The 18,473-nt window shown below is 41.4% G+C and overlaps 1 protein-coding gene across 2 annotated transcripts in view; it reads left to right on the forward strand.

Annotated features, from left to right (window-relative positions):
- The window catches only part of KHDRBS2 (KH RNA binding domain containing, signal transduction associated 2), a 624,118-nt gene that overhangs the window by 580,731 nt on the left and 24,914 nt on the right, over positions 1-18,473 (forward strand). The gene's annotated exons all lie outside the window — the stretch shown is intronic.

The following is an 18,473-nucleotide window of genomic DNA, read 5'->3' on the forward strand; positions in this document are numbered from 1 at the left end:
TACTACAAAAATTAGAAACATATAAATTACATATACCATAAAAGCTGTCATAAAAACAAAGATCCACATTACCAAAACTGTCACCAGCAACATTAGACAAAGTACATATCAGCCCCCTGTAACAAGCCAAACCAAAATAAAACCAGAAGACAATCTCCTGAATGCTAAATAGAAAGATGAGATTGACATTGTGTTCTGAAGTTTGCTCTGCTCATTGAAAATCCGAGAATGCCCTGCAATTTGCCATAGGAAATTAGAAACTAAGAACTGTGAGCAAGAGCATCCCAGCCAATCTTAATAGTTTGGGCTATGGATTTAGAAAAGTTGCTCAGGTAACTATCTCAGACCAGTTAGGGCTTTACAGATAAGCAGCAAAACTACCATTCACTGATTTATTATTTCATTTCATTCTTAGAACCACTGTTGTTCTTATTAATTATGGACCTGATCCAAAGCCTCTTGAAATCAATGGAAGTCTTTCCATTTTCTTCTATAGGTTGATCTGGCCCTGTATGTTAAATGCCAATGTTTTGCTTGGCACCACAAAAGAAATTAAACAAGTCAGGGTTCCTGTCCAGAAGAAATTACAGTAATGATTAGAAGTACTTTGCATAGTTTGGTTTTGAATGTATTTATATTTTGTAATGATGACCTACTCTGTAGAGTAACTGGTTGCTCAAGGCAGGAATGACTAGATGAACTGAGGAAATCCATAGTGATATAGTTACAATTTTATTAATTTTTCTAAGCCCTAGATGATCCCTATCTGCCTAACTGATTTACTATAATTTTATTAAAAGTTTTCAAAGCAAGGAAATATGTGTCTTGTATTACCCTAAATCTATTAAAAACATCTATGTGGTAGAACAAAGGGCACTTTCTGAAATATAAAGAGACTATGTGAATTTTAAATTGAGAAGCAATAATTATTTTAACCTCCACTTAGAACATATCACTATTTAAAGGACCATTTTGATTATATAAATATTAGTAAATGGGTATACTCAGTACTTTCCAAAAAGCATGACTGCTTCCTTTTCTAGAATGACTGAATCACCTTTCGAATATAAATTTGATTGTATCAAAGAAAATCAACATTCTTAAGATTCAATAAGCATGAAAGCAATTTCAGGCTTTCATATTTCACTCTGTAAATCAGAACTCACGTTTATAGAACAAAGGTTAATTTCAGACTCAAGCTATCTTCGGATGAGGCAGGTATTCATGTGTTAACAGGAAAAAATGGAGGTAAAGGCTCTGCGAAAGGTGATTGAACAAACAAAGTCTTGTTTATTCATGAAGTGTTTGCCAAGACGCTGTATAGGCACTGTCAGAATGTTTTGATTTCCTTTAGAAATATTTAAATTTACAATGATGCAGATAAAATCTCCAAAGTGTTTTAACATCTTGATGAGAGCAAATTTTATTTTAAAATTAGTGCTATAATTATTATTCTATTACCATTATACAGTTCTCCTACCTTAATCAAAGTACATTGTTATTATTAAGGACAAATAATGGAGACAACCTACAAGAATGAGTTTACTTGACTGTACCATATCTGGCATGCTGTTCTGAATGTGTTAGCTGATGATAGATGGCTTATTTACTGGAGAACAGTGGCTACATTTGTTACTCTGCTTTACATTTTGGGGATTTCACATTGTGTCTCAACAGCAATCAGAGACTCTGAAAGCAAAACAGCTGAGCTGTGCATTTTGGTTTTCTTAGTATTCTGGGATTTTCCCTTTATTTCTGCAGAGTAAACAGGCCAAAATGTAAAGACAAAACAGTTTGTATCAGAGTTCACTGGATTCACTTACTATTTTGTATTGAATGCCCAACCAGTAATTCATTATATTTCTCCTAACAATTTTGTACTGCCACCAGTCAAATCCAGTTGAAAGGTCTGTCACATGCAGACCTATCTCTGTTGTGCTTTCCAAAGGAACATATTCCTTTGTATACCTAAAGCAGCTACAAAAGATAATCAAAAATATTCTCATTCAAATGAAGTGCTGATAAAATATAGACCTAGACAGAGTATGGTAATAGTGTTTTAGATGGATAGCTTATTGCTTATTCTGTATGGCATTTTGAACATTACACATCTTTTTTATGTCTGTGTTAGAGTGCATGATGTAAAGCTAGAAACAAGCGAGAAGAATGCTCCCTCACAGGGTTTCTCAAACTGGGAGTCCTGACCCAAAAGGGGTCACCAGGCTGTAACAGTGGGATCACAGTATTGCCACCCTTACTTCTGCGCTGCCTAGGGTGACCAGACAGCAAGTGTGAAAAATCAGGACAGGGGGTGGGGGGTAATAGGTGCCTATGTAAGACAAAGCCCCAAATATCGGGACTGTCCCTATAAAGTCAGGACATCTGGTCACCCTAGCACTGCCTTCAGAGCTGGGCAGCTGGAGAGCAGCAGCTGCTGGCCAGGCACCCAACTCTGAAGGTAGCGCCGCCACTGCCCCCAGCAGCAGCCAGAAGTAAGGGTGGCATGGTATGTGGGGGGGTCATCACTTTTGGGGGGGGGGTCATCACAGCCTGAAATATTTTCAAAGGGGGGCCCATCAAAAAAAAGTTTGAGAACCCCTGCTCTATCAGCTTGGATTCCATTTAGTAAAAGTTACCCTGTTGATGGAGGGTCAAATGCTGACATCTTTATTCAGTCACTGACTTCAGTGAAAGTTTTGCCTGAGTGACAAAGGAGTAAGGAGTTCAGAATTTAGCCCAAAATATTATTTTGGACTAGATTGTGGCATTTTCACCTCAGCCCTGTGTCATGGGCAGTATGGAGCAGCACTGCCCAGGAGGGGTACTGGGAGAGCTTGCATTCTTGCCTGGAGTTGCACATGGGAAGTGTGCACTCAGAGCCATCCATTAAGATGAGGCAGGTTACTCCCCTAGTGTGCCAACTCCAATCCACAGTTCAGTGTGTGTGTGGAGAGGGATGACAACTATGACTGCAGCTTGCGCCAATCATCCCTGTTGTCTTTCAGGTGTTTTTAGTCTCTGGCTGGGAAGCAATTCTTGTGCTCCCCAATCAAAGACTGCTCTTGTGGGTAGTCCCTGAGAGTCCATGCAAGTAGATGAGTTGTCTTACATTCCTAGATTCCCAAGGTCAGAAAGGATCATTGTGATCATCAAGTCAGATCTTCTGAATAGCACAAGACATAGAAGTTCCCCGGAGTAAGTATGTCTTACGTTCCCTGTCCCCAACTTTCCTCAGCTTTGCAACAGCCATCAGATTTGTATCCCAGATAAGTTATGCTGTTGTCCAGAAAAGGGAAATGACACAATACTGTCTTATGTGATGCTTTTTCTTCTTACCTTGTAAAAAGCACATTCAGATACACAAGAAATATTAAATATGGGTGATATTTACCCACGTGTGTAAGGCCTACCTGAAGGGTAATGGCCCCAAAACCCTGCCTATGGGGTGCAGATGGGCAGACGCCACTATTCTACCTGTAACAGAAGCTATGGAGGGGATGTACAGCAGCCCTGATCCCCAGCATGGCCATTCTGTCCCCTCCCCAAACCCTATGTTTTCAGCATTGTCCAAGAACAGGTGAATTTTACTTGTTTATAAGAGTAACATTGGGATTATTTAAAACTATATAAGGATTTCATTTACTGGTATAGAATTTGGGCTAATAAGATGGGACAGCATTTCTTCAGACATTTCTCTTTAGTTAATAAAGTCACTGTCCAAATTATATTGGGACAAATAGATGAATCCAGATGTGGACGTCATCATTGCACACAACACAGGGAGCAATATTTCTGAACGCACCTGCTGGTTTGTGTCATGAAAGAGGTAAAGTGCTAGATTAAGAAAGCTTCTAAAAGATGTGTACATAAGGGAGTTTGTCAGCACTTGGAATGTGAGCAAGAGTGGTACAATAACAACAATAATACAGCAACATTTAGTTCTTACAAAGCTCTTTTCATCCATAGATCTCAAAGTCTTTTTCAAAGGAGGTAAGTATTAGAATCCTCATCTTAGAGATGGGGAATCTTAGATGGCTACCCTGGCGCTGTACAGCGCTGCAGCTTGCTGCGCTCAGGGGTGTAAAAACGCCCCCCACCCCCGAGTGCAGCGAGTGAATCGCTGTAAAGCGCCAGTGTAATCAGCGCCTGCAGCGCTGCACACTCACTTGCAGCGCTGCAAGCTATTCCCCTTGGAGAGGTGGAGTACATACAGCGCTGCAAGAGAGCTCTCACAGCGCTGGCGGCGCGACTACACTTGCGCTTCACAGCGCTGCCGCGGCAGCGATGTGAATTCTCAAGTGTAGCCAAGGCCTTAGGAGCATAAAAATTAAATGACTTACCCAAGCCCACTGACCAGGTTGATTGCATGTAATGGAATGTAATTAGCTGCATTGCAGCAAGTGGGGTCACGCTGAGAAGCTGTTTTAGAAAATGAAACACTGAATGAACTTTGAAGTGCCATTGACTGTGGCAGCTAAGGCCTGTTCTACAAAGTGAGGTGTACTGTACCCACCCGGACCCCAGAGACTTCAGTGGAGTTGCACATATGCACAGGGATATGTCTGGGCAGAGCAGCTTGCAGCACTGGGGCTTAAATGTACACTTTGAACTCTTACACATGAATATAATTATATCAAAAAGTTTTTTACTGATATTTTTTCTATTCTATTTTAATTAGGCTTTTATACTGCTGATCTCCTGGTATGTGTCTGCTGCTTTATGACCCTAGAAGGCAAGAAATGGGAGTGCCACACCATTGGAAAGGACAGGAGTCTCCTGCTTTCCCAACAGTACCTAGCACTTATTTCCCAATGGGTTCTGACCCTGGAAAGTCTCAAAATATGAGACATTTTAGATCTAGCAATGTTATTTTTAGTGGTACTTTTAAATGTATTAGTTATTTTTCATTTCCTTCAGAGACCTGTAAAGTTGAATTTATGGTAACTGAGGCACCTTGCTTTACAACAGATAATTTTTACAAAAAATAGTCCCAATACCTTTAAAATGAGTAAAGTAGTTTTATGTAGTATAGTGCCTGCATAAAGATTTCATGAGCAATTGTTTGAGGTGACCCACTGCTGGCTTTGCCCATTTTGAATATAGCTCCCATCCAAAACTCTTGCAGACAAAGTTTATACTGCCATGCTCTATCATATGTTCTCTTCTCTCACTCTTGCTGTAAATAAATTATTGGCGGGGCTGGTCACACTGCCTGTTATTCAGGATGTCTGATACTTTGTGGACCTTTTAACCATTTGGGCTGAAATTTTCCATGCCAAGTGTCTGCCTCAGACTGATATTTTGGGGCGGGGGGGGGGAATTTCAGCCAAGTGGTTTCTTTGTTTCTGAGAACAAGGATGGGGAGGGAGGGGGAGTTGAATTCCATCCCACTAAGCATGCTCAAGCCTCTCACAGCTCCTAGTGCGGACTAGATTGTACACGTGCTGTCCCTACAGAGTAACAGAGCATGCTCCAACCCAGGACTGCAGGGGCTCAGAGTTACTTTCCCTGAAGTTGCTGCTCCAGGCTGATGGGGGGAAGTGGGGAGCAGGATGGGCATGGCACTGGAACTGAGAGCAGGGAGCCTGTGTCTCCTGTGCTGTCAATGACCACCTCCACCCCCACTTTCACCCAGGCAGCATGGAAGAAGAAGCCATCTAATTTGAATGCAGAGGAGACAAAAAACAGACTGGGGGAAGGAAAGGAGCAGACTGAGACAAGGAATCTAGTGAGACCGGGACTTGAATGAGGGGGGTGAAACTGCGACTGGGAGTTGGAGGGAGGAAACTGGGACTGGTTTGGCAAGGAGACTGAGACAGGGAGCCATAGGGGGACACTGGGCTCGGATAAGGAGCTGGTGGGGGCTGCCTGAACAAAGAGACTGAGACTAGGAAATAGTGGAAGGAAGGTGGGTAAAAGAGACAGACATGACAAGGAGCCTGGGTGCAGGGGGAGAAATGGGACTGTCTGGGCAAAGAGATTGAGACAAAGACCCAGTAAGCAGGAGGGAGAGGCAAAGCACATGAGGAGCCAGACATGTGACCTGGGACTGGCTGGGCAATGAGACTGGAGTTAAAGAGTTAGGGAAAAGGGGGGACTGAAACTGGCTGGGCAAGGAGGATGGAGCTGGGATGAGAAGCCTGAGGAGTGGAGACTGGGACTGGGTCAGCAAGGAGAATGGGACTGGCAAAAAGGACCCACGGGTGAGAAGACATAAGATTGGGCCCAAGATACTTTGGAAGGGATGGGACAGAAAGGGTCAAGCTCGAGGAAAACAGGTGGAGTCTGTGCCCACTAGAGAATACTCTCCTCTAGATCATGGAATGGAACCCAAGATTCTTGAGACTCACCATTCTTCTGCTGTCAGCAAATATCTATGAAGCCAGTCTGATAATGACTGGTGCACATAGAGCTGACAACCTACTACTGTTATCAGTTACTCCATTAACTCAAGTGGCAGAGGTCTGTGCTATAGATCTAAAGGTTCCAACCCTGCTGACGACCCATACAGGTGTCAACATTATACCAAGTGAAAGACTCTGTTTTTTCAGTTGGATTTTTTAAAAATCTAGAAAATTATACACCCCAAAACTGTTTAAAAGCACATTATTAAGGTTGCAAAGTCAAGCACTCAAAAGTTAGTGGCAGAAGTTGGAATCTTCAGAAATTGTAGATGTTAAAATCGAAGTATCCACTGATTGCGACCTGCAATTCTTCAAAGACTTATAATGCTCAAATTTGGGCAGTTTTCCAGGGGATGAAAGCAGATGTAGTGAAGGAGGTAAGGGGTTGCAGGAAGAGAAAGGACTGTCCCCAGTTAAGGCAGTTGACTGCTGCCCTGACAAATTGGAGTTTATTCTTGCTTCTGCCACCGAGTTCTTGTATGGTGCTAACCAAGTCACTTAAATCAGACTTTTCATTGGCGGTCACTAATAGTATGTTCCTCATTTTCTGGATGCCTAACATGAGATCCCGATGTGCAGAAGTGCTGAGCATTCACAATGGCAACTGAAGTCAGCAGGAGCTGTATAAAGTGCTGTACATATTATAAAAAAGTGCTCTATAATGCTAAATAGTCTGAAAAACAGTTGTCTCAAATTGAGCACCCAAAATTAGTGGATATTTTGACCTCAATTTCTTTGTGCCTCAGCTCCTCATCTGCAAAACGGGGCTACCACCACCCCCTCACCTCTGAGGGGTTTCATAAAGATAAATGAATTAATGTTTGTGAAGCACTCAGATCTTCTCGTGAGTGAGCTTCATAGAAAACCCCATGAGGACAATAATAATTATGTCTTCAGAGTGGGGTTTGAATAGTATGCAGTAAACAAAGCCTACTGCCACACAGTGAACAATAAGAATAAAACAAAACATTGAATAGCTGCTGAGTAACCGAGACCTGTTCATCCTGTGCATTGAATGAGGCAAGGCTCCTGTGGAAAAAATAGTCTGGGATCACGTGATTAAAGAAATTACAGGTTAAAAAATTAAGGTTGTATGGGCAACCTTAATTGTGGCATATCCTAACTTGTGAGTGCTTGACTTTTCAAGCTTCATAATGTTCTTGTAACTTAGTTTCGTGTGTGTGATATTTATATTTAGTTTGCCTAACACAATCCATTATAAAAGCTTTCCAACCATTTTTTAAGCAAATCTTTAACACCTCTCTGGTTTGCAGCAGAAACTTTCAGTTTTTCAGGGTGATGTCCCTGGTGTCACAGATGTGCCCTTCACATTTTTCATGAAACTCTATTCAGGTTTGGGCAAATTATGAGCTGTCAAAACTCACCATTACCATTAGTAGCTCACTGCTAAAATGCCTCAATATGTCATCAATACTGTCCAGACATCTACTTCTCTTCTGCTTCCCTCTTTGCCACCCTCCCCCACCTCTAAATACCACACACATCAATAAAAATTCCATTTGATCTATGGAAAGGAGCACTAGGTTAGGATCCAGGAGACCATGAGTTCGCGTCTCACTACTTGTACTGACAGTATAAATAAGAGTGAGCCCTTCACAGCCCTTACTATTATGAAAGGCATCACATCATACTGAGAGGTTACATAAGTTGAGACTACAACCCAATCTTTAACTCAACCACTTAACCATACTGTCTTCAGAGTAAATCTGCTAAATGTAAGTACTGAGCTGTCCTGTCTATAAACTGAGGATACTCATGGTTACATAACTCACTGTTTCAGTGTGATGCATCCTGCTCAACTGGGTATTCCACAGAAGATATTGCCTACTCCTCCTGCTAGCTTTTACACTAAATACTTTATCTCAAACAGTAGAGGTCCGTGTGCAGTGTTAAAGGCCTAAAATCTTGCCTGATTGTGGATGGAGGGGAAGGTATTAAAGTATCACATAATAGACTGCGCTGTTTTTTTAAACCTATGAAATTACATTAAAATGCTGTGCTAAAAGAATATTACTGAGGTTGCGAAGTCAGACACCCGACATCAGGAAATACCAAAATTAAAATTGTTTGTGTAACCCTAATTTTGCTCTCTCGTACATGTTCATTTTGATACAGACTTTAATTACACGATCACTTACCATTTTTCCACAGAACCACTATATCATTCAGTGCACGGAATGCCTAGTGCACAGGGAATGAGACAATTAGGTTGTAGTTCGTGGTTCCTTACCTCATTTGTTATTGAATTTGGAAGGTGTGTAGAGGATAAATCAAGGAACTGCAGGAAGAAAAAGGATGGTCTTATGATTTATACAGTTATATTCCCCCCAAAAGAGAACTGAGTTCTAGCCCTGTCTCTATCATAAGCTTTGAAGTGATGCTGGATGAGTCATTTAAACCAAAATGTTCACATAGGGCCACTAATTGTGTGGTCATTTGCTGCGGGCCCAACTTGAAACACTTGTGGCCTGATTTTCAGAATTCTTGAGCGCTCGCTTCTGCAACTGAAGTGTAGACTGTGAATGATCAGCACCTTTGGAAGAAAGGCAGTGTGGTCTGGAGGAATGACCACAGAGTTGGGACTTGAAAAGTTTTAATCTTGGATGTACCATTGACTCACTGTGTGGTCTTGGACAAGTTATTTATCTTTCTGTTTCTGCAGTCAATGGAGATAATAATATTCACCACTCATAGAAGTGTGGTGAAAATTAATTACATAGCATCTATACAGTGTTTTGAATACACAAGGTGCTATTCAAAATGCTGGATACTCAAAAACCAGGGATATCACTCTGAGATATCCAAAATTAGGGAAGAAGTTTGCAAACGTTGATTGTAATCTCGTAAGAAGTCTTTTGACAGCATACACAGAGACAGTCTTTGGAAAATTATAGCATACTATGAAATATCAGCAAAAATAGTTAGACTCACCAAGGATCTGTATCATAATACCAAAAGTGCAGTCAGAGATGATGACATTAGCCAATGATTTGCAGTGAAAATTGGAGTAAGGCAAGGGTGTATTATGTCCCCACTATTGTTTGCACAGGTCATCAAGTATGTCATGAGGAAGGTAATCACAGAAGGCAACAAAGGAATTTTATGGTTACATGATAAAGCATAATTGGATGACCTTGTTTTTGCTGATGACATTGTCCTGTTCAATATATCACTTAATGAAAGAAAAGACCCAACTTTTGGCAGATACAACAAAACAAAGCTGGTTTGTTCATCCACAAGGGGAAGAAAAAATATGTCTGTCACTGTCCCAAAAGTAACCATTAGACTGGATGAAGAAACACAAGAAGAAGTAAGTCGTTTTACTGATCTAGGGAGTGACATGTGCAATGGTGGTGGCACCATGTTAGATGTCAAACAATGAATACCAAAAGCAGCAAACAAATTTAAAATTGATAAGATTTGGAAAAGTAGCATGATTGGCACTGCCACAAAAATACAAATTTTCCACACCAGCATCACTTCTGTCCTTTATGGAGCAGAGTCATGGAAATCTACAGCAGAAAATGATAAGAAGATCAGTTTATTCCAAAGTAAATGCCTGCAGAAGATCTTCAGAGGTCACTAGAAAAAGATTCTTGCAGCATCAAAAATTCTAAATAGAGCAACCCAATCTAAAGTATCAAATATGATAAGAAGATGACAAATGGCATATTTAGGACACACATTAAGGATGCTACCAGCATGACTTCCATGCCACGTGATAACATGGATACCATCTGCAAAGAGAAAAAAAGGGCACCCTAGACAAACGTTATGTAGAACAGTAGAGAAAGAAGCTGATCCACTAATATGACACACAGAAACCTGAACAGACCAGCACAAGACCAAAACAAATGACAAACTGGTGCCCTATCCACCTGATGGTGCAGGAGGATAAAGAAGTAAAAAGAAGACTCCAGTTCCTCATCTGTAAAAACAAAAAAAAAACAAAAAACAACTTCTTACTTCACCAGAGTATCGTGAAAATATATTTATTAACATCTGTGAGGTCTGCTACTACAGCAATGGACCATAGAAAAACACAAGAGGAGGTGAATAATTCCATATTCCAGAGGCATTGACTCTATGGGTGCTTCAGGGCTGGAACACCCAAGGAAAAATATTAGCTGATGCTTAGCACCCACCAGCAGCCAAGCTCCCTCCCACCCCCCAGCACCTCCCACCCACCGCTAACTCTTCCCCTCCCTCCAAGTGCCTCCTGCCCATGCTGGGAGGGAGGGGGAGGAGCGGGGATGGGGTGCATTCAGGGGAGGGGGCAGAAAGAGGTGGAGAAGAGACAGAGTGGGGGGCGGGAAAGGGCAGGGCAGGGGTGGGACCTTGGGGGATGGGATGGAGTGGGGGCAGGGCATGGGGCTGAGCGGGGGTTGAGCATCCCTTGGGAAAAGAGGAAGCTGGCACCTGTGCCATAATCTGTACAGGGTTTACGTGGAATACAATAAATAAGATTTGGAGTCACACATTGAATGATGGGGACAAAGAGCAATATTGAATCTCTAACTCATTCAGGTAGTTGGATGAGTTGGATCTTGTGGAAAAAATAAGTGATCCTGTAACTAAAGAGTGTATCATAATGCATACACACAAGGGGACACACTCAAAGTTGTACTGGCAACCTTCAATCTAGTATTTCCTAACTTCCCAGTGTTTGACCTTTCAGCTTGTAGATCTTTTCTATGTAATATGCATATCTACCATCATATGTGGTATAAAGATGTAGGTGCTAAGGTTTTCATAGAATCATTAAAATGTAGGGCTGGAAGGGACATTGAGACCTGAGTTTGTAATCATTTAGGACCAAACCCTCAGAGGAAACAGTCTGTGCACTCAGGGAACTGCATTTGGAGCCAAAGAACAGCATTTTCAACTTCAACTGACAGCAACTAGCATGTAGCAACCCTTCAGCTTCTGTTGCTGGACAAAGATGGAAGTAACACAAATACTCTTATGTGCTTCTGTACATGGAGTTGTTGCACATACCCTCTCCACTCCCCTAGTCTAACCACAAATCTTTCCCTTTTGTCCATGCATAGAAAATTGACATGGCGCTCAGTTCCCTAGGATACAGGAATGTGTAGAGTCCCTCTCCATGGGCTTTCTGTATCCTGGCCCTCATGTACAGTGTAAACACTGTGTTGCCACTGTGTTTCTGGGTTTGGTCTCTGCAGTTGGGGGACAATGATCTGGCCTTTAGTTTTCTAACATTTGGGCCAAATTCTACATTCAGAGTCAAGTGGCCTATACAAGGGCAGATTTTGAAGAAAGTTATTTTTACTTTCATTTACCTTTGCATTTCCTGTCTTTACCCAGGACTCAAAGTTGCTCTTCTTTTTTATCTCCACACTACCCAGAAGAAGGAAATAGAGTGGTTCCCTATATTTAGGATAAGTGAAATACCTTTGATAACTACTTGTAAATGTTGACTCTTTGAAGGTAGCCTTTATACCACAAATCTCCCCAACTATTTTTTGGAGATGCCTGAGGTCCAGATAGCACGGAGAAGCCCTCAGATCTATTGAGACTTATCACATCTCCAAAACTGGGAAAACTCAGAATGAGTTTTGCAAAATTCCCTCTTCCAGTAGAGGCAGAAAATCTGCAAGTCTTTTGAGTGATTTACCCATATTGTAACAAATCATGTTACTCTTACAAACAAACTCTTAATAATATGGAGCTCTACTATATTATATTTTCAACATACTCACCAAATTGCTTTTCTAAGAAAGTTAAATATTATTATTCCCATTTTACAGATGGGAAATTGAGGAAGAAAGGTAAAGTGATTTACCCCAAATCATACAAGAGGTCATTGACAGAGCTGGGAATAGAATCCAGATCTGCTCACTCCCAGTCCAGTGTCCTATCTATTATGCTTCTTAAAATGACCTAACAATAAGGTTATATTGTAGGTTAAAGGGAATTAGCCCGCTCCTGTTGGGTATTGAGCATTTGGGTTTCTTTTATCATGATAGAGATGTGGAAGCTTTTAAATGGGAAAATGAAATAGTTTTTACAATTTAATGGAGAAAAAGACCAGTACAGAAAATATGTTTTAAGAAATTCTTAATAAATTTGAGAGAAAATATTTTTGCCTTTGTTACATGGCAGTAAGGGTAAGGTCATTTGTACAATGCACCACATTGGACCTGTTATGTGGTAACATCCCAGGATTTATGGAAAGATTCCCCAGTGACTACACTGGTCTTTGGATCTGGCACCCAGCCCTCTGGAATTAGCCCTACATAGACTAGCCTAACAACTTAAAACACAAAAACATGCAGTCTGTTGCCAGAAGTCAACACAGAAACCTTCTCCTCTCATCAGAGCAATGCAATTGTGGCAACTCCGGCATCTCCTGAGTCAGACATGGGTGCAGGGAGGCATGGGAAAGAGAATCCAACCAGAGATAATTTCAACTGGAGCAGCAAGGAGGTGTACAGAGATACTTGCCAAGCACTCATAGGCTCCACCATGTAGAGGTTGTTTTGCACTCGACCGGGTATGCATCTCTCCAATGGTGATGGTCTAAATGACCCCAGATGATGAATCAGCCTGGCTGTGGCTCCACTCTGTTTCTTAAGGAACAGAGTCGCTCCTGTGAACCTGAAGAGCTCCATAGCTGGTTCTTCACAGCTATAATTCCATCACAAAAGGAACTGTGCAACAAGGCTCTCAGCCTACTTTGTTGCTTTCATATTCTTTGGTCTTCTCAGCCACAGCCAGGTCCCCTGTCCACTGCTGCAGCAAACCTCCAGCCTCCTGAACTACCATTAATTTAGTACAAAAAATAATTAATTTGGTAACTTTACAAAAGAAGAACTATGAGGTAAGTTAGCTGTAATTCGGCCAAGGAATAACCCTGTAATGCTGGGGATGTTTTCTCTCTCTCTCTCTCTCTCTCTCTCTCTCCAATTGTAATCCCTAGCACCCCACTTGCCTTCTATGGCAATCCAAAGGGCTGAGTCATTCCTGACTCCACCACCGGGGTAGAATTGAGCAGCCATGTAGGAGCTGAATGATCACAAAGCACAAGCAGCCCACCCACCTCCTCTAGGCTTTCTGCCACAGGCATACTTTGGGCCAAGATTAGGCCCATTATAAACATTTTCATTTCTATCAAAACTATTTTTGTAATTACGAGCTAGGCTGTGATACCCTTACTTACAGTGAATACTTACATCATAAGTAGACCCACTGAAATCAGTGGCACAATCTATCAGGTAAAATACTAAATGTGCGTAAGGGTATCATAATCTAGCCCTTAATTTTTGCTATGGCGTTCAGCCAAACCTAGAACAGAGATAAATAGCCCAAACCTACAATTTTTGCTCACACAGGTACTCCTTATTGTTGCAAGTGGGCTCTTTCAGTTCAGTCAGACTAGTCTTGTGATGCATTATCATTTGGGGAAATCAGCATATGGTTGAGAGTCAGGAGGTCATGAGTTCCAATTCTGCCTCTCCAACTAGCTGTGTGTCTTTGCGCAAGTCATTTTGCCTTTCTGTTTTCATTTCTTCATCAGTAAAATGGGGATGATACTACTGACCTACCTACCTCTTGGGTGCATTGTGAGTCAATATATGTACAGTGATTTGAACATATCAAGTTCTCTAAAAAGGCAATGTACTGTTCTATGGGGTAGGGTTTCCAGGATCTAGCCCCATAGTACCTAGTTAAAACATGTACATTATGTTACAATACAGAACTTGCCAATATAGACATTTCTTTCTAACCAGCTTTCCAGAAAACTTTTTCTAACCCAGAGCTAGTTTCTCTGTGATTTTCTGCCATTGTTAGATAATGTTGCTAAGCACTGCCACACAGCGGGACAATTTACTACTGCTTCAAGGCAGACCTGGCATTATTTTCTGAAGTTGCAAAGGCACATTTTTCTTGTTGTTTTAGTACATATTTCCTAAAAGCTCTGGTGGCAAAATAAATAAATACAATTTGGTTGTAAAGTGCTGGAGGTTGAGTGTTCAGCACCTCAGTCACTGGGTCGTTTATGACCAGAATTTTCAGTTAATAGAATTTCAAATTATGTTGCTTGAAAACAGTGAAATTAAAAATAATCTACCTGATAAAATCTAAAGCATATACATGTTTAGAGTTCTTTACTTGGTCAGAAATGTAGGATTCCAGTCTGCAAGGAGATGAGTGCTTTACTCTTACTGGAGGAACTACTATGATTATTGCAAATACTGAGGTTAATTAACTGTAGATACTTATTTAGGGCCCAGGTCATTGTCCAGCCTATGCTGCTGTGCAGGAGCAGGTGGGGGACTTAAGACCTGAAATGGAGGCTCTTGTGTTCACCCCAGACCTTGGATTCAGGCATATTGGGATAATCAGGTGTTGCATGCCTTGCGTTCCACTCCTGGAGCCAGTTGTTAAAGATTGGACATAGAGGGGTGTGTAGTTGGCAGAACCTGACTCCATGCCCCAGTATACTCTCCATCACCCACAGCCAATGTAGAGGACAAATTACTAACCCTTCAGGAGCAAAGTGGGCATAAGGATGGAATTGTGACTTTTTGACAGAAGCTGCGCTCCACCTCATACAAAGGACAGATTACACATGCACATGCTGGCGCCTAGTTACCTAAAACAGTTGGCAGTTTTTAAGGCTCACTGCCATAGCACAGCATGTCTCTACTGCAAACTATAGATAAACAAATGAAAGGGTAGAAATTACTATCACTATGTTAGTGAAATTACTATCACTATTACTATTGACCTGTGACTGGGACCATTACATGTGTCAGGTGCTGTACAAATACATAGGAAGATGCAGTCTCTAGCCTGAAGAACTTATCATCTACGAGCTTCATCCGTACCACTCAAAAAATTATACTGGAATTATAAAAGTTTTCCATATGCACATTTGTTTATATACCACAATCATATTGCTGTTTGTCTCCCCCTTCCTCTGATACAGTTCTTTTTAGAAAAAAAGGAAGAAATTGTATTGACTATATCCAAAATTTTCCAAAATATGGTGTCTGAAATTAGATTCCTAGGTCATATATAGGCATTTAAATAAGTGGCTTGATTTTCAAAAGTGCTCAGCAACCAGGAGCTTCTACTGAGCTCAGCTGGGTCCTCAGCACTTTTGAAAATCTGGCCTCTTATTTAGGTGCCTGAAAGCCTAACTTCAGGCACCTATTTTTGAAATTCCTCTCCCATGTAATTATATTTCCCTACCTCACAGAGGTGTTGCGATAAATCTATTAAAGATTGTGAGGCACTCAGATGCCGCGGTAGTGGGGGCCAGTTAAGTACCTAAGATATATAGAAGTACCTAAAATATTTCATTAATGTTTTTAATTACAGCTAAAATGAACTTTCTTAATTTCTCTAAATCTACTGGTATGTGCTTCTGCTGTAACGTACAAGATGATGGTGGCCATGGAAGCAGACAGACAGATAGATGTAAAACAATGAGAGAAATATCTTCACATCAGTCACTACATAGAATTCCCCGTGTATAGGGCCCTACCAAATTCACGGTCCATTTTGGTCAATTTCACTGCCAGGATTTTTTTTTTAATTAGCAAAAAACATCTGAAATTTCATGGTGGTGTAACTATGGGGGTCCCAACCCAAAAAACAGTCAGAATGAGAGAGTTGCAAGACTATTGTGGGGAGGGGGAGTTGTGGGATTGCCACCCTTACTTCTGCCCTGCTGCTGGCAGAGGTGCTGCCTTCAGAGCTGGGAAGCTGGAGAGGAAGGCCTCTAGCCAGGTGCTCAGCTCTAAAGCTAGCGCCACCATCAGCAGCAGTGCAGCAGTAGTCTTCTGTCTGAGTGGGGGGCTGACAGCTGGAGCTGCAGCCTCCCCCTGTGGGGAGTTAACAGCTGGAGCTGCAGAGCTTCCTGCACCTAGGGGAGATCCCAGAGGTGGGTCTGACCCAACCCAGGAGCAGCACCTGCAGGGGAAGAGAGAGTCTCATCCCTCCCATCCCCAGCAGCTGGAACCCTGTGCAGGGTAGGAGCCTCTGATGGAGCACCAGACTTCACGGTCCATGACATGTTTTTCACAGCCGTGAATTTGGTAAGGCTCTACCCATGTATCTCAGTAGGGGGTTCTGTATGCAGCTCAGTAACTTCATGTAGATTTGGAGGTTTAGAGTATTAATGTAAGTGTAGTAAAGGTCATATTTGGCCTTTGGACTGTGCACTCAACTCTCATTCAGGTCAGAGTCCTGAATGTGCATGTTCGCCCTATGCAATTTTTAACCTTTATAGAGAGAGGGCATCACTTTTATAAGCAGTCTGACACCACCCAAAATTTATTTCTGATTAAGTGCAATTCCTCTCAACTATCTCTAAACTGACCAATCAAAGAAAATTGTGGCCCAAAGACATGAAATGTCTTTTTACCACTGAAGCCTGCAATGCAGATCAATGGAGACTATATTTTTATATAAGAAGACACAAAACTGAGAGGATGTCAAAAGATAAAAGTGCATCGGGCTTCCCTGAGTATTTGAATTTGCTCTTGCAAAGTCAGATGGTATTGAAATAGTAATGCAGTGCTTCTTGCAGCCCCCTGGGGTGGCTGCACTTTTACAGGGCAAGTTGTTGAAAGAATCAGTCACAAAGTCTACACGATACAATTTAATACAGGAGTTTTCCATTAAAGAACTTGGCTACTAAGCTTACCATGAACTTTCTTCCTAGCAATGAGGTCAACTCACCTGTCAAGGTCACGACATTGTACCCTTAGGTGGATCTATTGCTTACTGCTTAGTCCTCACAGCAGAGCAGAGATGAACCAGAATATAAATACATATATAGTTACACACAACAACTGTGCAAGTAAAATACAAGCAACATTGTTAAAATATATCAGTATTGTTTTTTAAAAGTGTCAAGCAATAATACGTGAGAAATAAAAACAAGTCTGTCACCCTCCTAAAATGTTTCTTGATGTGCAGTAACACCATAAAAGCTGCCTTTATTTATTACAAATAGTAAAACTGTAGTGTTAAACTAATCAGATTCAAATCAGATCAACTGCATAATTTTTGGTGAAGAGGTGCTTATGAAACGGAAAATGAACTCCAAACTGGAAGGCTCATTGCTTCTTAATCAAAAGCCGTGAACTTTAAACATCAGCCAGTCAGGTGATAAGTTTGTCATTTCTCAGCTGTGTTCCTGGTGGGAAGTTGTCAAGAAGGCTTGACAGCCTTTAAACTTGCATTTTCCCTGTTTATGAACCTCATGTTGCTCTACTAAAACTACTGGGAGGTTGGGAGGGGAGCCACAATTACAGCAGTTCTATTAAAATAGATTTGCAGCAGTGGATGTCGAGCAATGTTTATGGTGTGAAAATATGTGTGATTTCTGAAAAGAAATTTTCACCACCCCTCAAATCTGTTCTTTCTTGTCTAATTGTGTCCAGCTACTGTGGGGGACTGAGAAATATTAATGATTAATTACCTAGGTGTCAGAGAAGTACAGGCTTGTAATACATCATTAGAAGCCAGAGATCAGGGAGCCTGAATTAAAATGGGAAGCGCTGAATGAATATATTACTGCTCTATACAATTAACAGCGCAAGCCAGAAATCATTTACTTTCATAATTTAGAACAATGGCAGCTCTCCAGTGAAAACATATTTACGGTAATTTTACACTGCTCTCTACAGGCTTTGTACAAAAGGGAGAGAGCTGAATTAATATGCACCAAAGCAGCAGGAGAGAAACCCGTCATTGAACTGTTCTTTTCTTTTTAATCAATCCAGCTTCTTGTACAAAGGAGGCAGAGTTCTGAAAAGGTGGAGAGCATCCAGATTATAGAGGGCAAATCAGCTTTAGGGGATTAGCCTCTGCAATGTGATGAACTGAGGCTGACCTTTATCTGACCAGGTCTTCTCCATTTTAGCCCAGGTCAGATCAGCAATTTCAAGCTAACCAAACTGAAGTTACACAGACCTTCTGTCTCTACAGTGCTGATTTCCTTTCCCTATCACAATTAATCCTGTTGTCCTTGAAAAGATGTCTAATGCTGATAAATGTCTTCCATTT

This window comes from Trachemys scripta, chromosome 3, assembly GCF_013100865.1.
Source record: "Trachemys scripta elegans isolate TJP31775 chromosome 3, CAS_Tse_1.0, whole genome shotgun sequence".
NCBI lineage: Eukaryota > Metazoa > Chordata > Testudines > Emydidae > Trachemys > Trachemys scripta.